This window comes from Lissotriton helveticus, chromosome 5_1, assembly GCF_964261635.1.
Source record: "Lissotriton helveticus chromosome 5_1, aLisHel1.1, whole genome shotgun sequence".
Lineage (NCBI taxonomy): Eukaryota > Metazoa > Chordata > Amphibia > Caudata > Salamandridae > Lissotriton > Lissotriton helveticus.
In genome coordinates, this window is record NC_136065.1 from 1,569,809,665 (window position 1) to 1,569,823,531 (window position 13,867).

Below are 13,867 nucleotides of genomic sequence, written 5' to 3' on the forward strand. Positions count from 1 at the left end.
GGGTCGCCTATGCAAGCCTAAGAGACCTTCTTTAGTTATAAAATAACCTATTGGCAAGGGAGGGTAAAATATAGGTATATATTTAACCTGTTTCCATTTAGCATTATAACATGCTTTCTCCCTTTGTATTTTATGGAATACTAACTATACTGACAATCTTATTTCTTATCAAATGTCTGTTTGTATTAGCCAAGATGCTGCACCTGAGATCACGGCGTTAAAATAAATATTTTAAACTTGCACGTGTCTCCCTTTACTCCCTGTTCTGGACTAGTATGAGAGTATAACGAAAGAGTGCTCATGTTTCCCACCTTACCTGAGGTATCCTAAGTCACATTTTCTGGGTTGTCTAATCATTGGTTACTTTGCTATAGGACGAAGAGCTAATGAGACACTGATGCTAGTCTGGTAGGGGATTTTGGGTACTAAGGTGAGTTTTGGCACACCCTAATTCACTGAGGTCCTGAGTCTCTGTGCACAGTTCTGTGTCTGAGCAGAATCCCTGCAACATGGTGCCCAACGGTGGTGGTCTTATTTCATGACGCTTGAGTAGTGCTTATATCAGTCCTTAACCCTTTCACTAATGTTTCCGGTTTACAGTGGTGAAGGATAAACCACCCTATGGTTACATCGGTCTTTTCAAGCTTGAATCTTTCAAAACTGTCTCCTTTTGAATTACTACCCAGTTGTACTACATTGTTTTGCATTGTACCTTTCCTGTCTGTGTCGTTATGGGTGACGTTGACATACCGCAGCATTGTCGCATTGCGGTCCCCAATCATTTGCAGGCTTATAACGTCGCCTTGGAAGGCATGGCGGTTATTTTCGTAGTGAGTGCTGAGATACCTTACCGGTTTGAGATTTTTTACTCATGGGTGACATTTCCTGCTGTGGAAGCGGCTACTCAGGTATTTCACACTCATTCTCTCACAGCTGTGCCCGTCGCATATGTTCCTTGTAGGACACAGGAAATTCGGATTTCTGCATGGCAGCACTGCGTTTGGTTTAATGGCGCCCTTCCCCACAGTTTTAAGGCAATTAGATTAGGTCCTTTGTCCATTCCAGGCTTGGCCTGTTTTGGCCGGATTTACCCCGCATCCTCGTGCAGGGGCAGTCCCCGTTGCTGAGTTGAGGCTCCTATATACCTTCGCAATTGGAGTTATTAGGGTCTTGGTTCAATATGTTACCCGCAATTTCCAGGGTGGGCCCCTGGTGTTGTGGCACTTCCAGCTGGCCCGATCGGAATTAAGCGTAGTCCCATCATGGTTAATGCGGTTATGGGCAAGCATCCCCAGGATAAGGAGGATATGCCTTTATGGCTTGCCGAGAAATTTGACCAGCTGGAGGCAGTGTTTCCTAATTTGAGTCCCGTCGACAAACACAGGATTCTTACAATTAGTTTACCCAAGGACTTGGTACTGGAAGCCGGTGACTGCGAGTCATGAGTAGAATTTTTGCGGCAGTGTACACAAGGTGCTTCGGTACTCCGTCAATGGCTGTACTTCCGACGGGTAATTAAACGTGTTCAATATGAACACGGACCTGAGGCTGCGGTTGAATTGGGAATGAGACTCGTTGGCTCATTTGACGTAGTTTCCGATCTCGTCCTTTCTAATATTAAGGGAGATGCGGTAAACTTCCAAGTGTCTAATGCTTTGCGCAATGTCCCCGATGCCGATAAACCCCTTCAGTTACCGAGAATTATTACGCCGGCTTATAAGACTATAGGCCGTAATAGTTTAGGTCTCAAGCCCTTTTCTACCAAGGATAAAAAAAAAACAGAGGGGTCGAAGTCTGAGAAATACGATCAACCCAAAGCTCCAAAGCAAAATTGGAACAAAAACAAGAAACAGGGAAAACAACGACATAAACAGGAGTCCTGTCCCGCGTCACCAGTGCCTACTTCTACTGAGCGCACTTATGACTTGCGCGACCGCGCTACGATTAAGTCGCCTGATTGTTTTCAGGTTCCTGATCAACGTTCTCCTCGTTCTTTACAGGACACATCGGCCTCATTGTCCGGTGGGGGAGGCGGCGGCAGAGGACGGGGTGGCCAGCAGACTCGTGACCAACCCCGCCCGAAAGACAGAAAAGGCAAGGAGGACGATTCTTCACAGAAAAGACCCCAGTTTCAGAAAAAGAAAGTTGCCGCTTTAACAGCGAGATATGCCACAGATAGTGAGAAAGCAGCTTCGGATTCAGACATGAGCGCTAATGGTGTTGGACAGCGCGGCGGAGATTACCATTGTTCGAGAGGCCCTACGTCCACTACTGAAGGTGACAGCGACTGACAAGTTTGTTACTGTTGAGACAGCTGATACTAGAGTAGCTCCCCCTGAAAGGCTTTTTGAAATTGACCTTTTAATTGAAGGTGACATACAACGTACCATAAAAGGGGTATTTTGGGAAAATCTTACAACTACGTATGACATTTTGTTAGCGGAGGCTGACTGGCCACCACTTTTTGTTCTCGCAGGTCCGAGAGGGGAGGAGGTATTCCTCCCTAGTTTTTCGTACACCGTGTCAAAGGAGCATGCGCTGAATTTTGCAGAAGAGTGGGCTAAGGCCCTTGCACCTGCTTTGTACCGTACTCACTGTTGTTGGTATAAATTCTCCCCCCAACATGAAATTCCCTTACGGTTTGTGCCACAGCCTCAACCTCAATATCCCATGTGGCGTGAAGTGAAAGCTTCGGTCGCAGAAATTCTTCAACAATTGGAATATCAAGGTGTGATTGAAACTTGTGTGTCTCCGATGAATAATCCTCTTTTTACTGTGACTAAGCCTGATGGTTCTTACCGTTTGGTATTGGATTACCGGCATTTAAACTCGCATTGCCGTACCTGTGCAGTACAGAATACCCACCGCTCTGCCCTGGTGGATGGTCTTGTGCATAAAAGTTTTAAAACCAAACTTGACATATTCAATGTTTTTTTCGCCCACATTCTTTCTGATTTAAGTTGTCAATGGACCGCTTTTACCAGTGGTGGCACACAGAAAAAATTTAAACGTTTGGCTATGGACTACAAGAATAGTCCAGGTGTGTTTGCTGCCTGTATAGTTTCTCTTTTAGAGAGAATCGACCCAGATGCGTGTTCTTATGTGGATGACATTTATCTCACAGACGACGATATATGGGCGCATCTGTGCCGCGTTGACCGCATAATTTGTAATTTTGCGGACTTCGGTTACAAATTTTACTTTGCGAAATCTCACATTGCAGAGTACACAGTATTGTTCCTGGGCTATGAGCTCAACAATGAAGGTCGAGGATTGGCTCCTCACTTCTTTGGGAAATGCACACAACTGCGCGCTCCTACAACACTGAAAAAAATGCAATCCTTGCTGGGATTTTTGAATTTCGGGCGTACTTATATTCTGAATATGCCCAGCGTATCAAGCCATTATATGCTTTGATACAACCAACTTTTACCAAATCGTGCTGGCTGCCTGAATTTTCATCCATTTCTCAATCCTTGCAGGCTGATCTGCTAGAATCTAAATTCTTACTGACTCGTGATAACTACACCAACCTGGTGATAAGAATTGTCCCTGGGGCGGTGGGTTTCACAGACCTTACTTTTACCAAAGGCGACACAGTACCTATCGCTTACAAGTTGCACTTGTACTCTTCGGCTGAAATGCGGTTTTCCACTGTCGAAAAAGTTTTGACAGCAGTGCAAATGGTGATTCTGAAGGAACGCGCATTGTCGCAGGGAAAACGCATGTTGTTTGTTATCCCGTATCCTGCCTTGGAGGCAGTGACGAAAGCCAGTGTACCCAATTCTAAAGCTTTGCACCCTCAGTGGATACAATGGGCAACATCATTGACGTCTCCGGATGTCACGTTCATTTTTTATGCCTCCTTACGTTTGCAGGAGTTTTTGCAGTATGAATTTGTTCATCCTGCCCCTTTGACTATGCGCCCTCTGGAGGATTTCCATAGTATCATTTACAGTGATGGTTCAGCGCAAATTGCGCATGGGTCTAAGCATGCCTACGTCTCAGCTTGTGCAATTGTAGTTGGTACCATGGTGAATGGAGAGTTCAAGTCCGATGTCGTACATACACAGACATTAGGGGACTGTACTGCCCAGTTGGCAGAGCTCCGTGCTCTGATGCTTGCACTGGAGTACGCAGATCCTGGTGTGACTACTCTTATTGTGAGTGACTCCTACTACTGTGTCCAGTCTTACAATGACAATCTGTTCTTTTGGACTCAGAACGACTATCGTGACTCCAAAGGTAGCACAATAAAACATAAAATGATCTGGGTTCGAGTGGCTGAACTTAAAGAGCAACTGCCACTTGTGTACGTAATTCATACTCTTCGTCATCAGCATGTGGGAGTTCACGCTGTTGGCAATAGTCTGGCCGATGAGGCCGTGAAGACAGCAGTTTCGACATATTTGGTTGCAGCAGTTACACTTCCAAAAGTAAAATTGATGATGACATCTTGGCAGCAATTGCCGCTACTGAGAAGGGAAGTAAATATCCTGCTGGATTTCCTTCAAAGTACTCTTATCATTTAAGTCCTGATAAAGTTCCTTATGTGAGAATACCAGACGTTGGTGACAGATTGATTCCCAACGCGGACAGCAGGTCAGCGATGATTACGGCTGCCCACAAGGGTGTTGGTTCCACTCATGCCTGCGTTTTGGCTACTGTATCTCAGCTACAACAGAGTTTTTGGTGGAGGGGACTGTATAAACAGACGCGTGATCATGTCCTTCGATGTGACATTTGTCAGCAGATTAAGCCTTCAACTGCTTCAGAGAATTACAGACCGTGTTGCTGAATTCTACTTTTAACGTATCCAGTTTGGATCCTAAGGGTTGATTGTTGTGGCACAGAAGTGCTGATTCTTGCCAACATTTTTTTCTGGGTTTACCCCCCGACTACACACAGGTTAGGGTGGATCCCCGTTTTGAGAGTGACCATTCTGTAACTACCTATTCCGTAGGCAAGCTGTGTCAGAATTAGCTCAAACACTCCACTTTAGTGTCAGTTAAGCTTCATTTGTCTAAATTGAATGACTTTGTCAAGGGACCTGCTTCCGGCAGATCCAAAAGGTGGATATATGCTATTTACAATGAAGTTTGGAAACTGTCCCAGATTGAGTCTGATTCCCGCGTAAGAGCAGTAGATCAAGCAAATTTATAAAAAGTGCTAGCAGTTGTAGATAACAACATTAACACGCTTTCTTACCGTATTTACACATTAGATAATATTGTTTTGTCGGTTGTTGATATTGTGCAAGAAGATGTCTCTGTTTTGTACCGTGGTCCAAATCAATTGCATTCCATTATGCAGATTGCATGGACTTTACAAACGTTAAAGGCTGGGAAGATGGCTTGGGACTACATGAACACGTCCTCTTTGTTTGCCCCTTTTAATTTGACTGACAAACAGCAATTTATGTCTATGAAATATGCAACTTTTTCTATGTTACATATTGAAAAGTTAGAACCTTTGCCGTTTTCTGTGGCCGAGACAAATTCTGCGGTGTGGCTCGTCCATGGGTTAATGACATTACCTTTTCCTTTGTTCAAATTCGAAGCATGCATGAAGCATTATGCGATTGGCAGGTATGAACCTCTAGGCACCACTTATCTCCATGAAGCTTGGTCACTACCATTTACCTAGAGGTGCCTGAGGGAGGGAAAAGAGGTTTATTTCAATGGTGAAGATTGCACAACAACACCTGATCACTCGTTAGTGTGTAGAAACATTCAATTGCATGACTCGTGTAATCAAAATGCACCTAATTTGGCCTGTATCTCAAAAGGTGCACCGATGCCTGCTATCACACCCACATTCACATTACTAGCAAACGGTAGTTATTTGCTTTTAAATAATGAAGATTGTTGTGGGATGGTGGCTGAAATTCCTTACATCTTTACGGTCTCCCAACGTGTAGTTTGTTGTAAATATGTAATGTTTCCTCCTCCAAATGGGAAGCTGGATGTTTCCATCTGGCCGTTGATTCCGACCTTGAAAGCACAGTTCAACAAGATGAGTTGAATAAGAGCTTTTTTGTCCCAGAAAGAAGTCACCCTTACATCTGTATGTGAGATATTTGTCCTTCACGTGGCAAGCACCCACACAGAAGTGCATGCCTTATTAAATACGGATCTTCTCCTTTATTTCGGGGAGTTAATTCACACTATCTTTAATGCCTCCTCGACAACAGGGCTGGATCACTTTTTTAAAGTTGTTAGTAGTGGCCTTGTGACTTCCTTCCAAACTATATTCGATGTGTTCCCGGCATTTTTTCATTCGATTTTCTCCAGCCTCTTTGTTGGATTTCCCTTGATGCTCGCTCTGATTGCTAGAGTGATTCTACTGCTTTGTTTATTTCAGAATGGATGCACATCCTGTGCCACGAGATGATTTGCCTCGGCTTTTGCTGCTCCGCAACCAAATGCTTGATTACTATGGAGCGCAGCCTCTGGCTACATTGAGTGCAGTTCATGGATTATGGTTTCGATTTTCGGGGTGACGCATCGCTTGCTGCTCAGTTGGGGGCTCCTTCTTGTTGTGTGCAGAGGACTACCGAGCCCAGGATCCAGCGGGGCACACCAGCTGCCTCCTTCAGCCCCTCCCACCACCACCGGAGACTTAGCTGCTCGCGCCACCCGCTTCGCGGGTGACGCATTGCTTGCAGCTCAGTTGGAGGCTCCTTTTTGTTGTGTGCAGAGGACTACCGAGACCAGGATCCAGCGGGGCACACCAGCTGCCTCCTCCAGACCCTCCCACCACCACCGGATACTTAGCTGCTCGCGCCGCCCGCTTCGGGGGTGACGCATCGCATGCAGCTCAGTCGGGGGCTCCTTCTTGTTGTGTGCAGAGGACTACCGAGCCCAGGATCCAGCGGGGCACACCAGCTGCCTCCTCCAGCACCTCCTACCACCACCGGATACTTAGATGCTCACGCCACCAGCTTCACGGAATGCGCACGGGCGCACGCCGGGCGAAGCACGGGCCAAGGGCGGGCCCGTCCTTGCCCGTCATTGCCCGAAAGAGGCAGGGCAGTGCCACCCTTCTGACATTTCGCTTGCTGGACTTAAGGTACTTTGGGCCCGATTCACAGAATGAACTTAAGACTCAATCCTAAACTTACTACTATTTTGGTATTCACAGAATGCACTTACTACTTTTGGCATTCACAGAATGAACTTACTACTTTTGGTATTCACAGAAGTTAGGATTTTGTCTTAAGTTTGTCTTAAGACAAACTTAAGACAGACTTAAGACCGACTTAAGACAAAATCCTAACTTCTGTGAATACCAAAAGTAGTAAGTTCATTCTGTGAATGCCAAAAGTAGTAAGTGCATTCTGTGAATACCAAAATAGTAGTAAGTTTAGGATTGAGTCTTAAGTTCATTCTGTGAATCTGGCCCTAAGTTCCAATTACAAGGCTTTTTATATATATTTTTTTCTTTTCCCCTTGTTACTTCTTTTATTGTTCAATATTCCAAAACACCTGCGCATTGTGGCGGCTAGCTCTTCATCCCTATACTAATGACTTATTACATGCTCATTGCTTATTTCTACCTTATATTGAGGACTCATAGTCACCGCTATGGGCAAGAGGAAATCAATGGAGAGTGGGGGGTGGGACAGCTCAGGTGGTTCCTCTGGGGGCAAGAAAGGGAAAAAGGCTAAGAATATAAGGCACGCAGCCAGCAATTGTGTATTAGATAGGATAGAATCGATAGTTAGCGACTGTGAAGAGATCGTAGGGGCTAAAACCACTGCTGTAGACATGCCCAGCAACAATCCACAGGAGCTATCTGCTAGCAAAACTAAGAGAGTAATTCCATCAATATTCAAGAAGCCATGAGAAACATCCGGCTCCATCCAGTCCGGCCAATACCCGACCAGCTTAAGGAACCGACCCTAGAGGCTTCCCCCTTTTCATCTGTAGATTCATGTCTCTCAGCAGACTTAGGAGGACAGGAGGGAGACAAGGAGATAACTTCTATCATTTGTATTAACAGATTTGCTGAATTGGAAATACCTGATAAAGAAAGTCCACTCCCCGCACCATGTGAACCAATGTTTAGTGTTATTACTGATTCACCACATAAGTGTAATTGTGCAGGTTTAAACAAGGATGACACAGATTGTTGGTTTATTACAAAGGGAGGTGGAGTCATTAAAGAGACTGGTGATGGAGCTAAACCATAGGGTTGAGTCTCCTCCTCCAGCCACCTGCTCCCAGATTCACCGTCCTGATTTAGTACATCCCACTTTAGTATATGGGCAAAGGCCCTTATCCCCAGAGCGTCACTTCAAATTACAACAAAAAAAATCCTTTAATGACGCGATTAAATCATCAGGGGCCCCTCCCAGTTTCTCTAACATCGACAAAACCTCTCATCACCAACACCCTCCTCTCGCCATGAACATCCAGGCTGGGGTCTATAGAAACCATTTGTCTACCCTGCGGGGGGATACTCCCGCTAAAGTATATATGGTCAATGTCCCAAAATGTTCTACTACGCATGGATTCGAGAGCAACGAGTCCCTGCGAAATAAAGCAGTACATTGGATACGCCATGTGCGGGGCTGTAGGTCGATAATCAGGGATGACATTGTCAGAGCAAGGAGGCTCACATCGCACAATTCCCATTTGGATTCCATAGAGTTGACCCTGACAGATGTCAATTTAGCTGAGAATTTGCTGGCCTTAGAGTTCCGCACTTCTGCCCCAGAGCCCTCTGCCATCCAAATAAGACGCTTTCCTCTCCGGTCACCACCTAGGCCAAAAGGTCAGGAAGATCTAGGGACGCCAGGAGATAAGTCTGGTCTCAACGTGGTCGACTGACTATATAGGGGCCTAAACCAGACCATTGCTCTTGAATTTAATGTAGCTAGCAAAAGGAAAACTATGCCAAGTTTGAATACCACTCCTATGGTAAGAAGCACAGGAGAGTCACTGTCTGACAACCAGTCTTACTCTCAGAATTGTATTCCATGTAGCGAAGTTCCAGTCGCTATGCCAAATATAAATGTGCTTAAATTTCTTTCTTGGAACATAGCGGGGCTTCAGAAGAATGTATTGCTGCCTGACTGGAACCAGTTCGTTGAGAGCTTTAACATTTGTTTTTTCCAGGAGGCTTGGAGCCTAGTTCCCATTAAGCATGGGCGTAAAATCCATTCCGTTCGCGGAATTTGCAGATTTTCTGCAATTTCGCGGTCCGCGAATCTCGCGAAATTGCAGAAAAATCCGCGAAATCGCGTTCGTGACCGATTTTCAAACACTGAAGTACATGAAGCACTTACAGGGTTACAGCAGGTGCCCACGTTGAAGCTAATTTCTTTGTAACCATTTACAAAATGGTTACAAATAAATTATCTTCAACTTGGGCACCTGCTGTAACCCTGTAAGTGCTTCCTGAGCTGCGCCTCCAGAGTTGTTGCCTACTTGCAACTATTCTCTGACCCTGCTCTGACCCTTGAAGCAGGGTCAGAGAATAGTTACAAGTATGGCACAATACTCCAGGCTGTAACAAAAATTAAACCACAACAGGAAGCACTTACAGAAAAGGAAGCAGGTGCTTGAAGCTCAAATTCACTAACACATTAACCAGCCCCCGGTTGAGGCTGGGCAGGTGTGCTTTCTCCCCATAATCTACAGTGGTGAACCAGAGGGTGCTGTGATGAACCAGAAGGTGCAGTTGTGAACCAGAGGGTGCTGTGATGAACCAGAGGGTGGCAGTGGTGAACCAGAGGGTGGCAGTGGTGAACCAGAGGGTGGCAGTGGTGATCCAGAGGGTGGCAGTGATGAACCAGAGGGTGGCAGTGGTGAACCAGAGGGTGTCAGTGGTGAACCAGAGGGTGACAGTGGTGAACCACAGGGTGCTGTGATGAATCAGAGGGTGGCAGTGATGAACCAGAGGGTGACAGTGATGAACCAGAAGGTGGCAGTGGTGAACCAGAGGGTGGCAGTGGTGAACCAGAGGGTGGCAGTGATGAAGCAGAGGGTGGCAATGATGAACCAGAGGGTGGCAGTGGTGAACCAGAGGGTGACAGTGATGAACCAGAGGGTGGCAGTGGTGAACCCAAGGGTGGCAGTGGTGAACCAGAGGGTGGCAGTGATTAACCAGATGGTGGCAGGGGTGAACCAGAAGGTGGCAATGGTGAACCAGAGGGCGGCAGTGATGAACCAGAGGGTGGCAGTGATGAACTAGAGGGTGGCAGTGATGAACCAGAGGGTGGCAGTGATGAACCAGAGGGTGGCAGTGATGCACCAGAGGGTGGCAGGGGTGAACCAGAGGGTGCTGTGATGAACCAGAGGGTGGCAGTGATGAACCAGAGGGTGACAGTGATGAACCAGAGGGTGGCAATGATGAACCAGAGGGTGGCAGTGATGAACCAGAGGGTGGCAGGTGTGACCCAGAGGGTGGCAGTGGTGAACCTGAGGGTGGCAGTGATAAACCAGGGGGTGGCAGTGGTGAACCAGAGGGTGGCAGTGATGAACCAGAGGGTGGCAGTGGTGAACCAGAGGGTGACAGTGATGGACCAGAGGGTGGCAGTGGTGAACCAGAGGGTGGCAGTGATGAACCAGAGGGTGGCAGTGGTGAACCAGAGGGTGGCAGTGATGAACAGAGGGTGGCAGTGATGAACCAGATGGTGGCATGAGTGAATTAGAGGGTGGCAGTGGTGAACCAGAGGGTGGCAGTGGTGAACCAGAGGGTGGCAGTGATGAACCAGAGGGTGGAAGTGGTGAACCAGAGGGTGGCAGGGGTGAACCAGAGGGTGGCAGTGGTGAACCAGAGGGTGGCAGTGGTGAACCAGAGGGTGACAGTGGTGAACCAGAGGGTGACAGTGATGAACCAGAGGGTGCTGTGATGAACCAGATGGTGGCAGGGGTGAACTAGAGGGTGTCAGTGGTGAACCAGAGGGTGGCAGTGATGAACTAGAGGGTGGCAGTGATGAACCAGAGGGTGGCAGTGATGAACCAGAGGGTGGCAGTGATGCACCAGAGGGTGGCAGGGGTGAACCAGAGGGTGCTGTGATGAACCAGAGGGTGGCAGTGATGAACCAGAGGGTGGCAGTGGTGAACCAGAGGGTGGCAGTGATGAACCAGAGGGGGACAGTGGTGATCCAGAGGGTGGCAGTGGTGAACCAGAGGGTGGCAGTGGTGAACCTGAGGGTGGCAGTGATAAACCAGGGGGTGGCAGTGGTGAACCAGAGGGTGGCAGTGATGAACCAGAGGGTGGCAGTGGTGAACCAGAGGGTGACAGTGATGGACCAGAGGGTGGCAGTGGTGAACCAGAGGGTGGCAGTGATGAACTAGAGGGTGGCAGTGGTGAACCAGAGGGTGGCAGTGATGAACAGAGGGTGGCAGTGATGAACCAGATGGTGGCATGAGTGAATTAGAGGGTGGCAGTGATGCACCAGAGGGTGGCAGGGGTGAACCAGAGGGTGCTGTGATGAACCAGAGGGTGGAAGTGGTGAACCAGAGGGTGGCAGTGGTGAACCAGAGGGTGGCAGTGATGAACCAGAGGGGGACAGTGGTGATCCAGAGGGTGGCAGTGGTGAACCAGAGGGTGGCATTGATGAACTAGAGGGTGGCAGTGATGAACCAGAGGGTGGCAGTGGTGAACCAGAGGGTGCTGTGATGAACCAGAGGGTGGCAGTGATGAACCTGAGGGTGGCAGTAGTGAACCAGAGGGAGGTGTGATGAACCAGAGGGTGGCAGTGATGAACCAGAGGGTGGCAGTGGTGAACCAGAGGGTGCTGTGATGAACCAGAGGATGGCAGTGATCAACCAGAGGGTGGCAGTTGTGAACCAGAGGGTGGCAGTGATCAACCAGAGGGTGGCAGTGATGAACCAGAGGGTGGCACTGGTGAACCAGAGGGTGCTGTGATGAACCAGAGGGTGGCAGTGATGAACCGGAGGGTGACAGTGATGATCCAGAGGGTGGCAGTGGCAAAGCAAAGGGTGGCAGTGATGAACCAGAGGGTGGCAGTGATGATCCAGAGGGTGGCAGTGGCGAACCAGAGGGTGGCAGTAATGAACCAGATGGTGGCAGTGGTGAACCAGAGGGTGTTGTGATGAACCAGAGGGTGGCAGTGATGAGCCAGAGGGTGACAGTGATGAACCAGAGGGTGGCAGAGGTGAACCAGAGGGTGGCAGTGATGAACCAGAGGGTGACAGTAATGAACCAGAGGGTGGCAGTGGTGAACCATAGGGAGGCAGTGATGAACCAGAGGGTGGCAGTGGTGAACCAGAGGGTGGCAGTGATGAACCAGAGGGTGACAGTGATGAGCCAGAGGGTAGCAGTGGTGAACCAGAGGGTGCTGTCAAAATGTAAAGTCATAACTTGCTACACAGCACCAATAAACCCGTTTCCCCCCTGGCACCGGTATGCGCATGCCACTGCACCCTACTCCCAGCGCGAGCATATGCCTGTACGGGGCAGTTTAGTATGAGATGGGACATTGTCCAGCAGCAGCAGCTGCATGCGCCTGAACCCACGAGCAGGATCAGAATGGCTTTGTACCAACACGCGCAGCAGATCTATCTTGTACATCTGAAGGATTCTGGGGTCCTGTGCCAAACGTATTTTTGCATCCATGAGTTTGCCGAGCGCCATCCCCGTGTAGCTCCTGTGACCAGGAGGCTGCTCGGTCTCTGACCCCTTATAAACAAGATGCATGTGAGCTAGCATAGAAGCCCCGCCCGTTTGGCCCCATCCACCACACACTAGCTGTATGAAACGTCTTCCCGTCCGTCCCCACTATAATGGCCAGCTCACTCAAGGGACCTCGGCGCCTTTTGGCGTGCTGGCAAAGTTACAGGCACACGTGGTCACATATTTGTGCAAATGATACAAAAATCCGCGAACTTGTGAACTCGCTGACTTTTTTTGCAATTTCGCACAAATTCGCGGACCGCAAATTCGCAAATTTCGCCCAGACTTAGTTCCCATACATAAATCTGGCTATACCTTCTACTTTGTGCCAGCCACTAGCATAGGTAAGGGCTGCCCGTCTGGGGGCTTAATTATCTGGATTAGTATTTCATTGAATTGGTCAGTTATAACACACACCTGTCTGTCCCCGGACATTCTCCATCTGACTATTAGAGGGCCACCAAATGGACGAATATTAGAGCTTTTCAAAGTATATGTTAGGGGAACTGTGGGAGGTCAAACATCTTCGACCATATCTGCATTAAAGCAAGAGCTGACCAACACTCTCCCGAGCTCTAAGATCATAGGAGCTGGTGACCTGAACTGCGCATATGAACCCTTGAGTACAGATGACCTTTTGGGAACTATCAAGGAGGATAGTAAATGGGATATCACGCCTCTCAATCTAGCCTCAATTAAAAAATGGTCGCAGATGGCAGTCCAAATTAATTCGCTCACCCAGGAATTTAACCTTAGAGCTGTAAATGGGAGGGCGCGATCTGATCTCATGGGCTCCAACACCTTTAATAGGATAAGTTCCCCGTCCAGCATTGACTACATTTTAATTGATGTTTGTCTATGGAGGGACCTTTTGGGTATGGTTGTTAAACCAACCGCTGTAAGTGACCACAACCCGCTCTGTCGCCAAATGAATAATGTCTGGTCATCCTCTATCTCAGACGCACACATAACTTCTTCAATGTCCACAAAAGAAGTAATTCCCACACATTGCAATAGAAGGCTCAAGTGGCTTAAAGTGTGACAGCATGAATCTAAAATCTCAAGCATTAGGGAAATACTGGATCAAAAAATCATGGAGCTTGAAGGGCTGCCTAGAGAAGCGGAGAGGAAAGGATCAGATCCTATTCCAAATCACATTACTGGGCAGATATGGCAAGCACATTTCACCAAACTATGCTCTGGCAATGAAGGGTTC